At 40.3% G+C, this 22,525-nt stretch overlaps 1 protein-coding gene across 1 annotated transcript in view; it reads left to right on the top strand.

Moving 5' to 3' along the window:
• The first annotated feature begins 1,262 nt into the window (after window positions 1–1,262).
• LOC141911901 (ecdysone receptor-like) overlaps window positions 1,263–22,525 on the top strand; it is a 52,405-nt gene continuing 31,142 nt past the window's right edge. The window contains 2 exon segments of the mRNA XM_074802998.1: window positions 1,263–1,353; window positions 3,907–4,015. The gene's annotated coding sequence lies outside the window, so the exon portion shown is untranslated.

Below are 22,525 nucleotides of genomic sequence, written 5' to 3'. Positions count from 1 at the left end.
GATTGTCACAGAAAGATGATTTTCTTTGATATTTTTAAAATTTTTTGTCGGTATATGATTCTTTTCTAGTTTAATATCCTCAAGCTCAAAGATATTAATAAACTTCAGCTAGGTACTTTTATATACAGATTTGTCCACTCCGAATTACCGAAATCATTCGAAAATTATTGGAGCCAAAATTTTCAAATCCACCGTCATAATACTCAGCGACGTCAAGATTTACAAACACTTTCTTTCAATAGTCAAAGAAGAAAATTTTCAGTAAAAGTATCCGGCCCTTTACTTTGGAATAACATCAGTGAGAATCTGAAAAACCTGGAAAATTCTAAACTGTTCCTAAGAAATTATAGAAAGCAACTTTGTGCTTGATTATATCATATAGTTATTCGAACTAAAATTATTGTTTTTGAAATATTACCGAAAACAACTGGCTCATTAAATGATTACATCTTAATCAAGCTGTTATCATAGTTTACTTTGTTTGCATTTTGTGTGTTAAGGGTTGACTGTCAGCATATTATTTTCTTTATTGCATTTCTCTTTTTTTCTTTTCTCTTTTGAGGGACCTGTTTTATAAAAACTATTCCTTAGTTTCTACAGACCCCTCCAGGTCTAATTTACTGTATTTTGTATTATGCTTTGTACACTATGCTGTAAATTATATTTGAAAAATAAAGTGTTCAAATCAAATCAAAAGTCTAACGTTCCGGCGTTTTGCGCTGTAATGGTCGGAACTCTAAATCACAGTTCTAGGGCGCCTATCCCTGTTAGGGCCTATTCATATTATACAGCGCAAAACGATTAGAATGCGGGCCGGCGAAAGCATGACTTGGGATTGGTGACCAACGGATTAGTGCCGGAACTTAGTTTAAACGCCGGTGAGGAGGTGTCGCCAGCGAGCGCCGAAAGAACGAAGATCCGTGTCTAGGGCCCTTAAAATCTAAAAATTAAAATTGATTTACTCATAGATGCATTTTCCTGGAAATTGAAATTTTTGCCGTGGTGGAAATCAGTTCGGGACTGATTTGGGAAATCATTGATGCGACCAAGTCGCCGTAGGTAGGACTGCTCCGCCAGCCCTTACGGCTTATGGCATATTTTCTCCGAGTCGCCATCGTTTCTTTAAAGATGATTTCCTTGTTCGGAATCGGTGCTGTCACGCCAGGTTTAGGACGCGAGACCTCAGTGTCAGTTTCTCTGTTAACTCCGGGCGCAACAACACCGTCTAGTGTCGCCACCGTGCGTGAAAACGAAAACTAACCAGGAAGTGAATATTTATTGACAGCTACTCTCAAGCACTGGATGCGTAACTTGTAGAAATGAAGTTTTTTACAGCAACCACGAGTTAAACGCGTAAGTAAGATCGAATTAAAATGTTTGCGAGAATGATATTGAAGTTCATGTAACGGGATTCCGTCGAGGGGTGTCATTTATAGTATTGAATGGTATATTCCGCCCACCGACAAAGATTGAACGCTCTACAAGTTTATTTATTACCCTGTGTATGTTGTGCCGTGTTACACTTACGGAGCGAAAGGTCAATGAACTTTTCAAACCGCTGTAATCGTTCATAGAGCGGTAATAACTAAGTTGAATAGAAATTTGAGTCATTCAAACATTCCTATTCCAGCCAATTCAACACGTTGGAAAGATTAAAGTATGACTTGGGAGGACGATTACTTTTTATGGGATAGGCTAAGGTGAAATAGATTGAAACACGTAAATAAGACATTGTCTGATGTTTCATTTCGCTAGCCCCTGTTTTGTTCCAGGCAGTTCTGACGGTGGTTTTGTAAGGGCGGACGAATAACTTAGTAATCATTTAACAGTCGCTGGGTACAAATTTAAAGAATTTTAAAATTGAGAATTTATTTATTCAAATAATCCAAAATATAGGACGTTCGTTCGATCTCACCCTAAAGATTATCGTCACACCTGATGATGATCTCTAGGGTGAGATCGAAACGTCGTGTGTTTTATATTCTAGATTGTTTAATTAAATAAATTCTCGATTTTAAAATTCTTTTTTTTTTTTTTTTTTTTGGTCTTAAAATAGGGATTGTCCCTGTTGTTTATTTGGTTGGTAAATTTCGTTTGATTTTTCGATTGAGTGTCCCTTACAGACCCACCACACCTGCCGGGAGCGAAACAGGGGGTTTGATTTTGAAATCGGAAATCGAAGTACAGATATAGTTGTGTGATCGGTGGTCGAGTTAACAGAATATTTTTAAATCGAAGTACATAATTGGAAATTCGGTTCCGGTTCATCCAAACAATCTTCCATTCAGTCTGAACCGGCAAGCAACTGATTGGGATGAATTTTTCTGGCTGCCTAATTTAATACATTGAGATTCTGGAAATAGCTATATTACAAGGTTGAAGATAATTTTGTCCACTTTTATATTTTTTTGGTCGTTTCTACGTGTAAATAGTCCGATAGTTTATTGTGGGTTTTGTCTCGGGTAGATGTTGATGTAGAAATCCTCTAAGTTGATTGTCCTGCGTGTTGACTAGGAAGAAAGCACATTTCGAAACGCAAATTTTCCAGATGAGAGTATAGCCCTGGGGTTGTAGATAGTGGGTTTTTATCTTATTATCTGTTCACCACGTTTGATGGTGGTTATTGTACTATTCGACAGTCGCCCGTTGGAAGCAATTTTTGATTGCTGATTTTCGACAAGTTCTAATACGGTTGCCGCGGCGAATTTACTTCAATTTCGTCAAAAATGTGGTATCCAACGAAAAAAAAGAATGTCGAATACAGTAAATTATTGTCGCAGCTTTGACCGGCACAGTCGCTACGATTCCAACACCGTGGAATCATATCAGTAAGATGGGAAAAAGTCATCCCTATTTCTAAATCGGAAAGAAAAAATATCTCGCAGCAATTTATTCTCTTTTTAGACCGAAGAAGGGTGGTAGAATATTTCAAATATTTTGTATAAACTTTTCAGCTATAGATCCATTTATTGCGTGATTTTACCGTGGACCCTAAAACGAAGAGTCCATGATCATGGATATTATTACCCTCGACTGATTCCTCATGAGGCTTGTTTTAAAAACATATTATCAACAAATTCGTGAATTAACGTGGGTTTTGCGATTGTTTCATCGATTGTATTGATTAATTACCCATGTTCATATCGCAGTAACGTTCCGTTGTTACAGCTATTTTCAATTAGGGATTAGGGATTAACCCTTTCAGTGCGTCTACACCGCAGTGCGGTGTATAAATCAGTGATAGATTTTGCTAGTACACCGCACTGCAGTGTATTGATGTAATTAGTAATTAGATTTTATCTCTATTGAAGATGGCAGCACCTGTCAAACATAGTGAAATATAAGTAACTAACGATACCCCGCGCCGCAGTGTATACGCACTATAGTGCTATTCCCGTTATTCAACACACTCGGGTGGAATTTTTAGAATTTTCAAATTATCTCCAGCACTATAGGGTATTAATTAGTCAGCACTGAAAGGGTTAATGGGAAACAATTGTTATTGTTTTAAGGATAAGAGCGTCATTGGAAAGAACGCCGCTGATAGTGATTTCTTTTATATACTAATAATTTTTTGCATTTTTTTTCGAATGCGCCCTTGAACCCTACCCTGCTGCCATAAACATACGTGGATTATAATCCTGGACCCTACCTTAAAATGTAAGCTTATGGGCCGTCCTAGAGCCTAACCCACCTTTATGTTACGAAATGTGCTTGCACCCTAGAGCCTAGATCAAATGTATTGAGGTAGTACCATCCATTTACACTTTTCTTGCATGGAGCATTATTTTTCAGGTTGAAAATTCGCGAATGAACTGGTTTTAGGTCTAACTGTATCCCGAGCGGCGCGTATCGGACTTATTCGGTCACCTGTTTGGTTGATTGTAGGTTTTTATATTTTAACAGGCGTAAACTGGATTCATCCCACACGCGGCTCTTATTGAGAAAGAAGTCTGGAGGTCGAACAACAGACAATATATATGTTATATAATCTTGCGTTCGAAATAAAAAACCGGTGAGTATGTGCTTGTTATTATTCGAAATACCATATTTTTATCGGCAATTGTGTCAGTTAACCGGGCCAGTGCAGTTGTTCAGTCGTTCGTGGAGATAATTGGCCGAGTAAAAATTGCACAGGCCGAATTTTTTCACGGGCAGACGTCGTTGCCCGGTCATTGTACGATTTGTTTCAGTTCAGTTTTAGTTTAGTTAATTCACTCCACAAGTTATGATAACATTGCGCGGAGCACAAAAGTAACGCATAGATTACAGCATATTACACAAAATGTAATGATAGTATTAATAATAATTATATTAATAATAATAACAATTATGATAATAATAAAAATAATAATAATAATAGTGATAGTAATAATATAATACTAATAATAATAATGATTATAATTATAATGAAGTTATAATGCAAAAGATGAGGCGGAATTGTAGTATCGAGATCCGATATTATTATACACTATATTAAGTAAATGATTTGATACCTTTTTTGACGCCTTATAAAACGTTACCATTATGAAACCTAAACAATGCTAACCATTCAGCGTCATTTTACAAACGACAGCCGTAAATCGATGTGCAAAACTTCACAGGTTTATGTGTACAAAAACAAGCTATCTGGCAAAATATTATTGACATAGATGTAGAATGGCTTCCTGTGATTATATAATGACCTATATTTGAACGTCGAAATGTTATATTGCATTGAATATCATTAGAAGACGTATTGTAATAGTAAAGGATGTATGATTATATCAGAAGCGGCAGGCATAAATAGAAATGATAAGTAAATCGGATTATTCGGTTAAATGGCGGATGTATACACGATGCGGAAGTCCGATATAAAAGTCAGACCCTGACGTGGGCATGCCGGTGGAATGACGAAGCTATCTACGATGTGTGTAGGGCCGGCGTAAATTTCATCAGTGGCTACAAGCGGTTAATATGAAAATGTGTAAACATATAATTTCAATATTCAATCGTTTGTGAAAATATGTTTGATATTAGGAGTATGCAAGTTTCATGAGATTAGCAATTTATAATAGCATAGCTGTCATATATGGCTCCGTGTCCTCTGATGGCATGTGTATTAGGTGACAATTCAATTCAATTCTTTATTGATCCTTATTACATTGAAATTCCGGGATAAAATTCCCAAATTCAATAAATACAAATTTTAAAATAAATTAATACAACATACATGACACACGGGTAATTCATACAGAACAACATAAGCATGTTATTTTAAATGACAATGTCTACTTCAACCCACCCAGACTCAAGACTCTAGGAAATCGAGTGACAGCCAAACGCGTGGCCCGGGCCCGGGGACCGGGCCGGCTGGCTAGGCCACACGATATGCTCGAAGTCATAATGAAGCAGACATCAGAAGAGCTCTTTCTTCATCCATGGAGGCAATGAAGTTGCAGACCAGCTTAGAGGCATAAGTAAATGAAGTCGGTCGCAAGTTCGCGATCAATTATTGAGAATTTTCAATAAAAAAATTTAAACCACTACTAGAGTCGAAGACCTGTATCATCTACCCAATCGCCAAATCTCATCATTCCCCAAATTTCTTAAAACTTCGATTTCAAATTTGCAATTCCACATTAGCTTAGCCCAGAAATTCTACATTTTTTTCCCAGGCGTCAAATAATTTTCTAAAATTAATTTTCTTGTTTGATGAATATCGCCAGATTGAGCAAAGTGTTGAAGAATCATTTTCTTACGCGCCCCGAATCTCCGCGGAAGTCTTATGAGAAATTCTTCTTACTATTCTTACTAGCCACTCGAAACTGCGTGAATTTTTGAGAGTTTTTCGAAAAAAAGTTTCCTATAATTTGGTGTGTATATCCTACCACACTTGCAGGTTAGCAGTAAAAATCCCCTTGGTAAAAATCCCCTACGTAAAATTCTGCAATTCTTCTAAGTAGGTAAAAATCCCCCTCCTTTTGAATGGAGTGTAAGTAGATACAATCTTCAGGTCAATGAATTTATATTATTGATACATTAATTAACAGTCAGTGGAACAACGTAAGGATATCATGTTTTTACCTGGGGGATATTTATTATGGACAATAGTCGGATAGTCGTCAGTCGCGTTTACAGAATTTTTGGTACCGATTTACATGTCATTCAGCTAATGGCTAATCTCCCTCTTTCCGAGGGAGCGCCTCAAAATTTCAATCGGGATTAACTGTCTAATTGTTTGTTACCCCACCCCGCCCTTTGATTAGAAACATGCCCTAAAGTTGGAACTAACGAGAGACGACACGCAGAGATAAGTTCTTCTGACGTTTTGATCGCGACATTTAATAGAAAATATGGATCGAAAAATTAAACTCTAATAGACTTTATAAAAGCAAGATAAAAACGATAAGAATAGAATAAATCTGAAATACCAACATCATCTGGAAAATAGGCGATTAAATCTACAGCTCGGGTTACTGTCAAATGCTCATATCTAAACAGCGCCTGTTACTTGAGAGCAGGTTGGAATTCTCAGTAGCTATGATCGATAGTTCGGTCTTCAACGATCGCGCCCAGCCCGTGAACGGCCTTCAAACGCCAAAACCGTCGACCACCCACCCACTTCTGCGGCGCGTTATTCCGATTGAAGTAACTATAGAGAAATCCTAATATTAGAATCCTAATATAGAATTAATATTATGATTAATATTATTATAATCCTAATATAGAATTAATATTCTCTATTCCTATGTTATCCATCGTAAATGTATGTCCACTTTTCTACTGTTTTTCCTGTGTTTTGATGTTAATATTTTATTGCATGTCATTTCCTATGTAACTTGTATATTATATGGAGCAATAAAATTAAAGTTCAAGTTCAAGTTATAGAGATGTTGAGATGCTCCGTGAGTATGTAAATTACTTCGAACAAATGCCTTGCAAACTACTAATTACGTATCTACTCAGGAATTTACCTAGTTCATTTCCATGTACGACCCTCGGTTTTAGTAAATTCCTCATACGTGACAACGATCTCTAGTCAGCGTTGCGTCATATTTTAGATTTTCGGTTTCGATACACAAAATTGGATTTGAGATTTTGTATGCAGCGGGTTCTAGACTTATCACTGATCTTCAATCGGGACGAATTTAGGACAACTCGTTTCTTCCTAAGCGCGAGGAAAATTTAAAAAAAAAAAAGTTTCGCGAACTTCGACGAATTAGTTTTTCACGAGCTGGTCCCGTTAAAAATCGTTGGGCGTTTTTTGTGCGACCTTTCTATAAGAAATGCGCCATGTATATCATTACTGAGCATCTCGTCTCATTCGCATCTGTTCGATTTCCCAGGTAATATAACGCCGCCGTCGCGCATGCCTGTAACTTCTTTCCCTCGCCGGGTGAAGAGAGACATTTCCTGCACGTCACACCTCGCAGCTGCATGCGTCGAATATATCGTGGGTGGCGCCTGCGAAGCTCAACGTTGTGTTGTCGTTCGCGTTTTTTTGGTAAGATTCTTCTCGCCTCTTCGGTCTGATGAGATTCCTCGATAATAACGGAGATGTCGTCTAATATTCTGCCTCTTACTGCGATAAAGTTGAGGCCGGTAAAATTCTACCCCGAGTTTGTGTCAAATACTGAGTAAGAGTTTGTGAAATACAGTAGACTCTGTCTTTTACTGCGGTAAAGTTGAGACCGGTAAAATTCCACCCCGAGTTGGTGTCAAATACTGAGTAAGAGTTTGCGAAATACAGTAGACTCTGTCTCTTACTGCGGTAAAATTGAGACTGGTAAAATTCTACCCCGAGTTTGTGTCAAATACTGAGTAAGAGTTTGTGAAATACAGTAGACTCTGTCTCTTACTGCGGTAAAATTGAGACCGGTAAAATTCTACCCCGAGTTTGTGTCAAATACTGAGTAAGAGTTTGTGAAATACAGTAGACTCTGTCTCTTACTGCGGTAAAGTTGAGGCCGGTAAAATTCTACCCCGAGTTTGTGTCAAATACTGAGTAAGAGTTTGTGAAATACAGTAGACTCTGTCTTTTACTGCGGTAAAGTTGAGACCGGTAAAATTCCACCCCGAGTTGGTGTCAAATACTGAGTAAGAGTTTGTGAAATACAGTAGACGCTGTCTCTTACTGCGGTAAAATTGAGACTGGTAAAATTCTACCCCGAGTTTGTGTCAAATACTGAGTAAGAGTTTGTGAAATACAGTAGACTCTGTCTCTTACTGCGGTAAAGTTGAGACCGATAAAATTCTAACCCTAGTTTGTGTCAAATACTGAGTAAGAGTTTGTGAAATACAGTAGACTCTGTCTTTTACTGCGGTAAAGTTGAGACTGGTAAAATTCTACCCCGAGATGGTGTCAAATACTGAGTAAGAGTTTGTGAAATACAGTAGACTCTGTCTCTTACTGCGGTAAAGCTGAGACCGGTAAAATTCTACCCCGAGTTTGTGTCAAATACTGAGTAAGAGTTTGTGAAATACAGTAGACTCTGTCTCTTACTGCGGTAAAGCTGAGACCGGTAAAATTCTAACGCTAGTTCATATACATTTCCAGTAGACCGAGTAAACAAGTCAGAAAACTTCATTGAGTTTTTGTCAAACAACTCCGTCTGAAACTCCCCGTCTCAACGACTGACAAATTTAGCGCGTGTAATGCGTACCTTCCGCATTCTGTTCGGCGTTAACGGAAATTCCATACCAGCGGCGCTGTTCATCGCGTCATCTAATAAATCCCATTGTTTCCATAGAAACTCTTAAATCACCGGGTTATAATTCCGTTCGGGTTCCGTTATCAGTTGATCGTCGCCGTTGACGGGAAATGTGATATCGTGAAACCTTGGTTTTCGAGATTCTCGAAATTCTCTGGCGATATTCTTAGAACGATAACTGCATGGGTGTAGTGGCGCTTTTAAACGGAGAGTACTTAAACGTTTAGACTCAGAGGGTTGTTCCTGTAATTGCTTATCATTAGCTGCAATATAATTCAAAACGTTCTATATTTAGTCCGATTTAGAACTCGACGGCCGCACTAACGAATTGTCCGTTTTAAATTGGTCCGATTAGGACTGACCGAAAAGGCCAATCCGATTTGTTATAAATTTTAGGACTGACCGTCTTTTCGTAGGCCCTATATGTATAACTTCGTTTTATCGCCTATTGAGATAGCGGTGTTATGTCCTGTCGGACCAGCGATGGTCCGATGCTTTGGTCCGTTTGAGGTACACGTCTCTAGAAAGCACTAACTGGCGCTAGCTTGAACTCGATGACGACGGCTATTGTGTCAGCCGATCTATATGCGGATCAATATGGCAGGTTAAAAATTACTAACAAATGCAATATTCAAATCATTCTTAAGTTAAGTGCATTGTAGTAGTCAGACAGACAGAGACAGACAGACAGACAGACAGACAGACAGACAGACAGACAGACAGACAGACAGACAGACAGACAGACAGACAGACAGACAGACAGACAGACAGACAGACAGACAGACAGGAATGGCAAACCAGTAGATGTGTTAAACCAGCTGTTTAAATAGATAACCCGATAACCCTGTTATACATGGTTTTTATATATGTTTTTATACCTTATCACAGTTAGTCGATGATAATGGATTCACTGAAAAAATGCCCGTGTATTGTGTATCGACTATTGTTACACAATCTGGTAGATTTTGTATTGTTATATATAAGGTGACTTGCCAGTCCGGTGGTGCGTTGAAACATGGACGTTCTAGTCTATACGTCCATGGTTGAAACAAAGTTTCGATTTCAAAAGAGAGGATTTCACTGGTGGCAAGTGAGGCTCCGCCAGGTGTCGCTATTGTGCAGTAGGACATCATCTACTGCGGCAATAGAGGACCCTCTCCCTCCCTCCCTCCCTCCCTCCCTCCCTCCCTCCCTCCCTCCCTCCCTCCCTCCCTATCTCTCCCTCCCTCCCTCCCTCCCTATCTCTCCCTCCCTCCCTATCCCTCCCTATCCCTCCCTCTCCCCTCCCTCTCCCCTCCCTCTCCCCTCCCCTCTCCCCTCTCCCCTCTCCCCTCTCTCTCTGATCTCATGTATTCCAGCGTAACTGGCATCGAAATAAATTGCCAATAACTTCGTCGTCGTCGAGTGCTACTTACTCAACTGAATTCAAAGGATTGCGGAAAAAGAAAAAAATGAATTGTTTCTATGACATGTCCTCGATTCAGACTACGCACATTTTTTTTTATATGCCGGGTAAGTCGGTACTGATTCAAGGTTATTTCATGTAAATTAGGAAGTTTTTTTCGAGGTGTCTTGTATTTGTTACTATACGGGGCGTGTTTTATGGACCTGTTTTTACATGAGCCCTGATGGGCCCAGTTGAGCGTTCATCACTAAGTCCAAGAATCATTGGCTGTACAACCTACGGTCGACCAGCTCGACCCGACCATCTCGACTCGACCATCTCGATCCGACCATCTCGACCCGACCATCTCGACCCGACCATCTCGACCCGACCATCTCGACCCGCCAACTTTCGTTGGTCTCGTGATCTTAAGTTCACTCTAATAAGTTGACCTTTACTCGATCATCGCTGAGTTTAAAAGTTAAGGTATGCGACGCAATACGCGTCGCTGATTGGCGATCTGACGTTCTGTCCTGGTCATAGGAAATAGAACTTGTTCTATCCTCGTGATTTCACTTACGATGGGTCTGCGATCAATCCCTTGTGGTCGTAAGTAAAGTCATGTCGAAATGGTTCCCGATGAAAAAATTGCAGATCATTCTGATCGGATGATCTGATCGGGTCGTAAGTTGACCTGAGCTACTGATGATAATACTATTAGAGTTATTCACGTGTCGCCCAGCATCGTTTTAGGGGAGTCTGAATTTTCTTGAGCCACTTGTGAAAACGAACTATGAACATCTCCCTTTTCCCGGGCTCCTTCTTTCTATCCCTCCCACTCTCTCCCACTCCCTCGCAATCTTTGCGCGCCCTCCTCATTTCTTCTATCACTTATCTCTTCCTCTAGATCTCCCCCATGTCTGTTCGCTTGCACTCGACTCTCGTACTTTTCATGCGATTACTTTTTTTCATTTGAAAATCCCTGCGTGTGAAAGAACGTGTCCGGGAAAGAGATCGAAAAAAAACTGTCAGCTCGATAAAAATGCGTTAAAGTACAACAAGTACGCAGTTTGTTTAGGGCTCGGTGAAAGCCTACAGGCTTCCCGCGCTGATTCATACGAAAACCTTTTGAGATATTATTTGCGCGATAACACTACAACTGACGAAGTGTTCGAGGAGTCGTTGCTTTATTCTCGTAGCGAGTGACGCGTCCCTATACGACTGGTCGATTCGTTTAAAAGAAAACCTCTAAATTGAAAATACTTTCAATTCGCTGCTTGACGCTCCTTTTATTCGAACAAAACGCGTTAAACTCCTCCAAAACTACTTCGATTAAGAGAAATTCGGTAAACTATGCCTTAATCGGTACAGTGTTTTGGCCGGGATTTTTTTTCCTAACAAATTAGGCGGTTATCGAATAAACAAATGAACTATTGAACTATTTATATGAACTATTATACTAATCTTAGTCACCTGAAAAATTTAACTTAAAAAATTTCTTCTCCAAGCGTTTTAGATTACAATTTTATCAGCTCATATTTATTTTATACCGATGTAAAGTGCACTGATTACACTTTGTAAGAGCGCGTTATATGAGAAAATAAATTATTATTATTATTATTATTATTATTATTATTATTATTATTATTATTATTTATTATTATTTATTATTAATTATCTCGGTGAGAACTACCACTAATCAGAGATATCGATGAGTCTTGTATTCACGGATATATGGATATATTCGGGCCGTGGTGGTCGAGGTTATCAGCCGATCCAGACGGCGAGGTCCGTCTGTCGTCAACGTAACACGAGCCTCTTCAAATATCGGCGAAATGTGTCGAGCTTATTCAATAATGAGACGAATTTCACAGCTATGAATGCGGAGAGAGAGAGCTGGAGAGAGAGAGAGAGGGAGAATACCGTCATGCATCGCGTCTGGATTGATTTCAGCAAAAACTGCGTCTGCGCGATATTAACCCTTTTATCTCAGACCACACGACCAGCAAACGCGGGCTGTTTTGAAATAGTGATATTGATAATGATAATTGTCATTTATATAGTGCAGCTACTCAACCAAACGCGCTACAAATTTGGTATTATTACCACCAGCCGATCAGCTGCTAGGCGCTCAGGAGTCATCTATCAGGCTAGGTACCCATTTGCTCCTCGGTGGAGAGAGGCGATGAGGATAAGTTTCCTGCCCGAAGAAAAAACGGTAATGTACGGGGTTCGAACCCGCGACCTGGCTTCCCACAGTCGAACGCTCTAACCACTCGCGCCCCCATACCGCTTGCAAAATGGGAATGGGTCGATTTGAGGCCTTGAGTATCGCAGAAGCCTCGAAAACACTCAAATTATTGTCATCGTCCACGAATGGCATCTGCTCGAATACAATTTGTAGCTTTTCCTTGAAAATGTAGATTTCAGGATTCCTGGCTTAAGTATAGAATACCCAGACCCCTGCCCTCATATATGTAAGTAACGACTCAAGTAGGTATAGTGCGTGCGCCCCATATTCCAAAAAGCTAGATCCGCTCCTGTCTACTTCTGCGATTGGTCACAAGTAATGCACCGGGCAAATCGAATCCACTTGGATATTCCGAGTCTAGACGTCGCAGCAGCTGTCTGGCTGATCATTTTCCTATTTTGGTTTTGTCTGTATTTATATATGTACATAATTCTGTTCATGTTTTGTAAATCTTTATATTTCATATTTTGTATTCAATCTTGCCTCAACGTGCCATTCTTATGGTTGGAGTGAAATAACTATCTTATCTTATGGATCAGTTCATTTCGGTTTCTTCCCGGGAATCGAACACGTGTCGGCGTAGTTGCTTGCCGTACATGCAGCGAGATGCGTTGAAAAACTTGCCCCGGCGATATTGTCACATGTCAGGAAGTAACGTTTCAATAATGATATACAATGTGTATTTCCTTGTCTGATTAGAAAATACTGTGGGATAAAAAAAACCAGCAGCAGCAGTTGCCACTAGTTCCACGAACAGCAGTTGTCACTAGTTCGATTTTAGTTTTTTTTTACATTGTATTAGGGGGCTTCATATACCTCTGTGTCTGATAAATGTAGACCTATTTTGTTTAGATTTATTCCGATAAATAGGGGACCACCACGTGGCCCTAATTGGCGAGTATTCTGCGTGCAGGCAAGGCCACATTGCTGGGCTCACTGGTTGCCATTCAGGGAAGGCCACCTGATGGCCTCATTGGCCAGCATTCACGGAAGGCCACCTGATGGCCCCCATTGGCTGGCATTTAGGGAAGGCCACCTGATGGCCTCATTGGCCAGCATTCAGGAAAGGTCACCTGATGGCCTCATTGGCCAGCATTCAGGAAAGGTCACCTGATGGCCCCATTGGCTGGCATTCAGGGAAGGCCACCTGATGCCCTCATTGGCCAGCATTCAGGAAAGGTCACCCGATGGCCCCACTGGCCGGCATTCAGGGAAGGCCACATGTTGGGCTTACTGGCCGACATTCAAGGAAGGCCACATGTTGGGCTTACTGGCCGACATTCAGGGAAGGCCACATGTTGGGCTTACTGGCCGACATACAGGGAAGGCCACATGTTGGGCTTACTGGGCGGCATTCAGAGAAGGCCACATGTTGGGCTTACTGGCCGACATACAGGGAAGGCCACATGTTGGGCTTACTGGCCGACATTCAGGGAAGGCCACATGTTGGGCTTACTGGCCGGCAATCAGGGCATTCAGGTTTGCCTTATTGGCAGGCATAGACGAATATACCTCTTACAACCGGCTGGCGATGGGCTCAACGATATTGGTTCATTCTGTAATTGAAGTCGTATTCGATATTTCTACCGTTCATTTGTATGAAACTGAAACTTGTTTCGCTTAAACGTCTACTGAAAACTGATTATCAAAAGTGAAATTGAAACAGTTAGTAGTGAACGAATGAAGGAAAGCAGAGTGCTGTTATAATTATCAGATCGATAAAACCGCTGTATATCAGTTGTTGGTATTCAGTTCAATGGATCCATTTTGACGGCAACTTTTTTAACTGTTTTATTTGAAGCAGCGCAGCTACACGATGGCCTTGTATCGAGGATCTGCCTGTGGCGATCAAAGTTGCACCAGTCAGTCTCCTGCGCTTGAAGATTTATTCGGCACTGCACACTAGATGTTACCAGTTGAGTTAAGGATTCCATTTGTGGCAAGTGAGGATCCACCAGGTGCCACTAGTGTGCCATAGGACATCAACTACTGCGGCAATAGAGGATTCCGCTTGTGGCAAGTGAGGATCCACCAGGTGCCACTAGCATGCCACAGGACATCAACTACTGCGGCAATAGAGGATTCCACTTTTCTGAAGCCCGTTTGATGATATTTGGACTTCGCAGTCGATTTATATTGCGCCATCTGTTGGCAAAGCTGGTGTTCCGTCGGATTCACTCGCATCGTTGCGATTTGCGAAAATTGTAGACATTTTGAGTAGTTCGATATAAAATTGCTCATTAGGAAACGTATCGATTTGAATGCGACAGGCGTAGGTTATAGACCAACAGGATTTACATAATATCTATATACTGATATGGAAAATTGATAATCAATTTCTACTGAACGTAACTACGAACTCTATTGAGAAATTGACTCCGTATCTGGCCCCCGGGGTTTTGAAATCGGAATATTAACAAGACAAAGACAAAACTCATTGTTGCAGCACTTTCATGTATTGTACAGTAGACTCAAGTCAGGATCTTTTGACTTGACAGTGATATCTGAGTTTGATGGTACAGTAGACTCCGCTCAAGTCTGATCTTTTGACTCGAGAGTGATATCTGAGTTGGATGGTACAGTAGACTCCGCTCAAGTCTGATTTTTTGACTAGACAGTTATATCTGAGTTTGATTGTACAGTAGACTCCGCTCAAGTCTGATCTTTTGACTCGAGAGTGATATCTGAGTTTGATTGTACAGTAGACTCCGCTCAAGTCTGATCTTTTGATTAGACAGTGATATCTGAGTTGGACGGTACAGTAGACTCCGCTCAAGTCTGATTTTTTGACTAGACAGTGATATCTGAGTTGGACGGTACAGTAGACTCCGCTCAAGTCTGATCTTTTGACTAGACAGTGATATCTGAGTTTGATGGTACAGTAGACTCCGCTCAAGTCTTAATTTAAGATTTTCCAATCGTGTTCTTGGCCAAAAAGAAAATAGATTCCCAAGTTTCGGGAGAAAGTTCGGCGAAATGATATGAAATTTCAACAAAACTTTTAAAAACAACTCAACGATGATATAATCGAAGTGGGTCCCTGGCGAGTGAACGATGTATACGTAGTCGATATACGCCGAACACGCGAACTCGGCAAATATTACCGCAGCCAAGAAATTTACTTTATTGAAATATGAATTATGGCAAAAAAAACCCTGAATCATCTGAATCAACATTCTCTTTTACGAAGAGTAAATATTTCATACGCTGGTAGCAGATGTCTGTGCAGTCCGTTTGGATGTACGCATCTATGATTTTGATTATGATAATGATTGTTATTTACACATCCTGTATACAACAGCTCCAACATGTTTCTATACTGCAAATGTATTGTCTGAATAGGAGGGTCTTTAGGTGACTTTAATGAAATTCATTGACTGGTAGTGGAAGAATACAATTGTATGAACACACTTGTAATAATACACCTTTATGAATATACTTGTATGAATATACCTGTATTCAAACAAGTGTATGAATACGCCTGTATGAATACACCTTTTTTGAATACACCCGTATTAATACAGGTATATTAATACATCTGTATTAATACATGCGTATTAATACATCTGTATTAATACACCCGTATTAATACACCTGTACGCTTGTATAAATACACCTATATTAATACACCTGTATTTATACACTGGTATGAATCGGAGTCGAACTCGGCATCCCTCTTGCTACCAGATGTATGAATACGCCCGTATGAATACACCTGTATGAATACACTCGTATTAATACATCTGTATTAGTACAGGTGTATTAATATATCTGTATATTATTTCTTGCGACCATTCACAACTGACCTCGTCACAACTGACCAATGCCGTACTGGAGATACTTGGTGCGACACGGTGACATAACGATTAAAAAGGTCTGGAATAATTTTTTCGTGTTCATCGTCGAGACGATATCCGTTTTTTAGATTTTTGTTTTTATTGTTGTTTTGTTTCGTAATCGAACGTCGTATAAGTCTCGTCGTCGTCGTCATCGTCGTGTTCATCATGATTTCTACGTCAAATAATGTTTGTGTGTTCGTTCATTGAGTCGTGAAATTCAGCGGTGTCCTGATTTCATTATGAGCTTTATTCTTCTCGTCAGGGTCTGCGCGGGACAAACAACAACCTTTGTAGTTCTTTCCTATTCTGAGCATGAGTCTATCTGTCTGCATGCCAATCTGTTCTCTCTCTCTCTCTCTCTCTCTGGGAATTTTTTTTCTTTAAAGGTAGGGAATAGTCGGGGTGATTTGTAAGAAAGCTTAAAAATCTGGGAAATTTGTTGAGATCGCTAGATTTTGCATAAAATCATCTCAGAGATAGAAACAACCTTTCAATGCGTCTACACTGCAGTGCGGTGTATAAATCAGCGATGGATTTTGCTAGTACATTGCACCGTGGTGTATTGATGTTATTAGTAATCAGTCTTTATCTCTATTGAAAGATGGCAGCACCTGTTGAATGTATTGAAATATTAGTAACTAACGATACGCCGCATTGCGGTGTAGATGCACTATAGCGATATTCCCGTTATCTAACACCATAGAGTGGATTTTTTTTAGAATTTTCAAATTATCTTCAGTACTTTCTGGTATTGATTAGTCAGCTGGGAAGGGGTTAATGCGGGGCAGTTGAATAAGAAAACTTTCAGTCGATTACGATTGCGTCACCCGGTTTCCGGGATGAGTCGACGGGTTTGTCGCGTGAGATCACTCGACACTCCCTTGTGTCCGCCGCCGTCGTTTATGCTTACCCAATTCCTACCGATCATCGACGAAGATTTTCCGCCATCCGAGTTTCGAACGTAATTTTTTCGTCGGCGTCTGAACTTGCGACGGCGATGGAAATGAAAACGGGGAGGGAAGGGGGATATTTGTATTAGACAGCTGCTTGAGCCGGAGAATGGGTTGAATTGTTCGAGGTATAAAATTCAGCGAAATGATGCGGATGTTGACGAAGTGAGAGATCGAATTGTCGAAGGCATTTTTTCTGATTCAGAGCCACCATTTTAGCAGCGAAAATAGCTGCATTTTATGAGTGTATCTAAGATCGTTTAACCCTTTCTGTGCTAACTAATTAATACCCTGTAGTGCTGGAGAAAATGTGAAAATTTGGGAAAATTCCACCCTAGTGTGTTGAATAACGGGAATACCACTATAATGCGTCTACACCGCGGCGCGTAATAGTTAGTTACTAATATTTCACTATGTTTGACAGGTGCTGCCATCTTTTGAGAGATAATTACTTATTACTTATTAAATCAATACACCGCAGCATGGTGTACTTGCAAAATCCATCACCGATTTATACACCGCACTGCGGTGTAGACACACTGAAAGGGTTAAATGCTAAACTATCGTGTTTGCTATAGAACTTACAATCAAGAGATAGTTCCTCGAGGTCTGGATGGTATGTCTTGAAAACTAGTTGTTTTAGTAATTGTTTGTGTTTATTTAGAAAGAAAAATAACATTTAATTTATTTCGGCCTTTTTGTCGGATCTTCTTGCGGTCAGAGGCATCAGTGATGATACATAGCTGCATTTTATGAGTGAAACTAAAATCGTGTTTGAAAGTCGTCAATCTTCGGTCGCGGTTTATATCGATGTGAATATTCTTCAGACCGAGTTCATCGTAGATGATTAAAATCAGTCGTGTTTAAACACGAGAAAGCTTGAAATTTTTCTTCGAACTATTATCGTGAAGCCATGTGTTTTAACCCTTTCAGTGCGTCTACACCGCAGTGCGGTGTATAAATCAGTGATAGATTTTGCCAGTACTCCTCACCACGGTGTATTGACGTAATTAGTAATTATCTCTCTTGAAAAATGGCAGCACCTGTCAAACATAGTGAAATATTAGTAACTAACGATACACCGCACCGCAGTGTAGACGCACTATAGTGGTATTCCCCTTGTTCAACACACTAGGGCGGAATTTTTTAGAATTTTCAAATTATCTCCAGCACTATAGGGTATTAATTAGTCAGCACTGAAAGGGTTAAGCGTTGAAATTAAGATCGCGTTTCAAAGTCGTCACTCTTCGGTCCCAGTTCGTATCGATGTTAAACTATTCTTCGTTCTAAAACGTAACGGACCGATTAGAAGGGACTTCATCGTTTGCGCGAATGCTTGGTCCGTTTACGAAATAGGATCGGACCAAAAAATCTTAAAACGCGTTCTTAATAACCGTAGCGCGAATGCGGTTCGAATCGCACGTAGTTGGAAGAGAGCGACCTATTTTCTTTTTTTAGAGACACCCGATTAAATTGCTTACGCCAGTTATTGCCCCCCCTCTGTATGTGTCTTGTCTCTTTTTATAGGAACACAATATCGAACTGGATATACACGTCTGTTGCTGTTCGCACGGAACTGCGCAAAAATAAGCAGTTGTCTCCTTTCCAGTTCATATAGGCTGTGTCTCGAAACCGTTTCAGATTCAATACATTCATTATTATCTGTTTTCTATAGCGAATGTTATGACAGACGGATAGTCTGTCTAATTTTTTTATTCCCTATTTTTGCTTCGTACATCGGCATTATACATACCGGTTTAGTTCAGCTGTTTGGAGTTCACTCAGGTAATTTATTTGTAGGTTTGAAGTTTTCGCCGAGGCGTCCTTTTCCCCATAACCCACTGACCTCCTCTCAGGACGTTTATTAGCAGGTTTTGGCTTTCTCCTTTTTCATTTTTCCCCTTCGCCCTTCCATTTTTCCTTGAAAAAATCCGTACTCCAAGTGATCGAAAAAAGGACTTCGATATTGTGTTCTCGGGCTTGTACAGTCCGTCTGTGGTTTGTGCGTGTCTTACAGCTACTTAGCTTCGTTAATAGTAGGTCGGATCTTGACGAAACTCGGGTATAATCTTAGTACGGGGGGGCTAGTTGGGTACTGAAAAGAATAGGCCTAATGCGCCACCTAGCGGCTAGAAGAGGCACCAAAAACCGTACCTTTATGCGACACGACCTTGACAAGGCCGGCTCATAACGAGGCCAAAATTTAAAAAGTTGTCTTGACAAAATTTATGTATCGTCCATAGATACAATGTATCGGAAATGCAATGGGAACTAACGCGTTGTAATGTGAGAGTTTGAACCAGACTGCGACAGGCTCACCGACAGGCTAAACCTGCATCGGAGTTGTCCTAGACATATTTGTTATTTCGTAACTCACTGTCTCGCGTTGGCAGTCGACAGCGAGACACGTGGTCGACCCCAGCGCGTTGTGTAATACTCCTCGCCCGAAACCGAACTAAACGATCTACGAAATCCGAGCATCACGCCGTGTTTATCGTATCGGGTGATATCGCGAGACGTTTTTCGTTTCGCAATCTAATCGGACCACCCGAACCCCGCGGTGTTCTAATCGTACACCGACAGTCCTTGAATTCGGCGTAATTACGTTTACGGCCTAGTGTCGTGTGTACAGCGAGAAATATCAACGGTCTTACAATAACGGCAATCCGAACCTTAAAACCGATCCGAGCTTTGATACCTAATCGCTGATCTTCCAAGCTTTTGAACGTCTGAACAACTTCACCGCAGACATTTTCGCGGTTGAAAATGAACTAAAAACACCAGATATTAGACATTTTTATCAGCACACTTTCAAAAACTGAATGTCCACACTTCACCTTGTGTTGATATGACATATAGAAATGATTGCTGCTGTGGGGGATTGAAGTTAGGCATGACTCGCATATTGTATCACGCTAAGAATAATTAAATTTCACTGCAGTTGACATGTTCATCATTTACTTCATATTATTAATCAGACATGTTATACTCTGGGCATTACTGCAGCTACCCTCACACCCCCCTCAGGAGGCATAAACTCAAGACAATTTTTTCAACAGTTGCGGTCACTTTTCAAACAACATTGTTTCAGTTCTACAGTTGTGTGGGTTTGATTTGACTCTGGACCCAGTTCCACAGTTGTGTGGGTTTGATTTGACTCTGGACCCAGTTCCACAGTTGTGTGGGTTTGATTTGACTCTGGACCCAGTTCCACAGTTGTGTGGGTTTAATTTGTCTCTGGATCCAGTTCCACAGTTGTGTGGGTTTGATTTGACTCTGGACCCAGTTCCACAGTTGTGTTCGTTTAATTTGTCTCTGGATCCAGTTCTATGTATATAGTAATACATAATACGTAATATATATATATATAAGTACGTTTGCGGGTTAAAAGGGCCGGGCGCCGGGTGCCGGACGCCGGCGGGCAGATGCACTATTTAACGCACAGTTGTGATTGTTGTGCTGCGTGTGTTTGTGTATGTCATATACACTATAGCACAGTTTGGGTTTTTAACGACACACAGGAGGACATGACGATTATGATGGTCACGATGATCACTATGATCACGATGATCCCCCTGTGAGAATACACGCTATATTTATAGAGCATTTTCTAATTGAAAACCACCTCTTGACCGAATTATTCTCACTTGATTTCGTCATCATTACAATCAACGAACAAAAAAAAGGTACGCTATCATATTTCATTTGCATATATATAATATGTATATTTGCTTAGGGATTTTGATAAAAAGTTTAGAATTATTAACCTATTTTCTATGCGCTCTGCGTGTATAGGTTCGTCTATAAGAGGGCAATCACTTCGCGGTCGCGTACGCATCAGAAGCGCCGTTGAAAATTATGTTTCAGTTATTTTAAACTGGATCAATTTCGTTTTTGATTTTGAGTAATCAGTTTTGATTTCTCGATTTTGAGTAATCGGTTTTTGAGAATTGTTTTCTTTAGTACAGCGTGGAATACCTATTATTTCCATTACTTTTCTTTTTCAAGTTTTTTTTTTTTAATGATGGACCAGCATTTCTTTTGAGGCGGGTAAAGTAGTTTCGGCTCTCGCCAATCCGGGATTCATGCGTTCGAATACTACCCAGAGTGTCGCTCAGCGGGTCGAGGGGCTAAAAACCTTCTCGTACCCGACGATAACGCCCCGAGCAGGTTAAGGAATGAAAAAACTACTCTCGCAAACACTCCACCACACCTGCGCGTTATTTCCCAATCATGATTCGTTGCATTCATTCCCGATGATGACAATGCATACGAGTCAAGCTGTACAAATCGATTAATTCACTCTTTGCATATAGAATACATATATATATATATATATATCCATTAATCTATGCAGAACGAACCCGCATAATACGCGACATAGTAATATTTACGATTTGCGTTAGAAGAGAACTTTTGACCTCGTCTGGTCAATTGCCGGCTGGCCGTTTCTAGCGTTCGAGCAGCTAGGTTGACGTTTAATAAGCCGCGATTAATAGCTTCACGCTGTCACCAACCCCACCCAGCCTTGTTGTTAAAGTACGAACTTAATTGTATTCGATTTTGAATCGTTTAACGTTGAAAAATGTTCGAATATCGATTCCGAACAACTCTGCGCGCCTAGCTGGATTTGAGTTCATCGCGGTGCTTTGATCGAAATATTTTGATCAAATGTAATCAAATGTATTACGAGATTCCTTTGTTCTAGTTCCACGGTAGTGTTGGTTTAATTTGACTGTGAATCCAGTTCCACAGTTGCGTGGGTTTAATTTGACTGTGAATCCAGTTCCACAGTTGTGTGGGTTTGATTTGACTCTGGATCCAGTTCCACAGTTGTGTGGGTTTTATTTGACTCTGAATCCAGTTCCACAGTTGTGTGGGTTTATTTGACTGTGAATCCAGTTCAACAGTTGTGTGGGTTTAATTTGACTGTGAATCCAGTTCCACAATTGTGTGGGTTTAATTCAAAATCAGGACTTTTCAAGGTGATGAAATGTAGCTATCAGTGGGTTGGTCGGTCGGTCACTCAGTCAGTCAATAAGTCAGTCAGTCAATCAGTCAGTCAGTCAGTCAATCAGTCTCACTGATATTTTCATCAACGTGTTTTTGTAGTGATTTATTTGATCGCCAATCCGCTTACGTTTCGGATAAAACGATGAAACGCAGTAGGTATTAGTGTCTCTCTCTAAATTAATTAATACAAACATGAATTTACCTCCCTCAGAGTCGTGGTCGTCCTACTTAGTGGAAAATAATTCCTGGAAGTTATCAGTCTGAGAATTGATCCGTGATATAGCCTCGGCCTATATAGAACAAAGATGAAAATTCATCTGCTATAAATATCAGCGGGAGACTTGTGAAGTCCAAAATTAAAAAGGGCACATCGATGTAAATAAAGGCAATATGAA

Source organism: Tubulanus polymorphus, chromosome 10 (assembly GCF_964204645.1).
Source record: "Tubulanus polymorphus chromosome 10, tnTubPoly1.2, whole genome shotgun sequence".
NCBI lineage: Eukaryota > Metazoa > Nemertea > Palaeonemertea > Tubulaniformes > Tubulanidae > Tubulanus > Tubulanus polymorphus.
The sequence above is the reverse complement of the archived record's forward strand: the minus strand, read 5'-3'. Positions and strand labels throughout refer to the sequence as shown.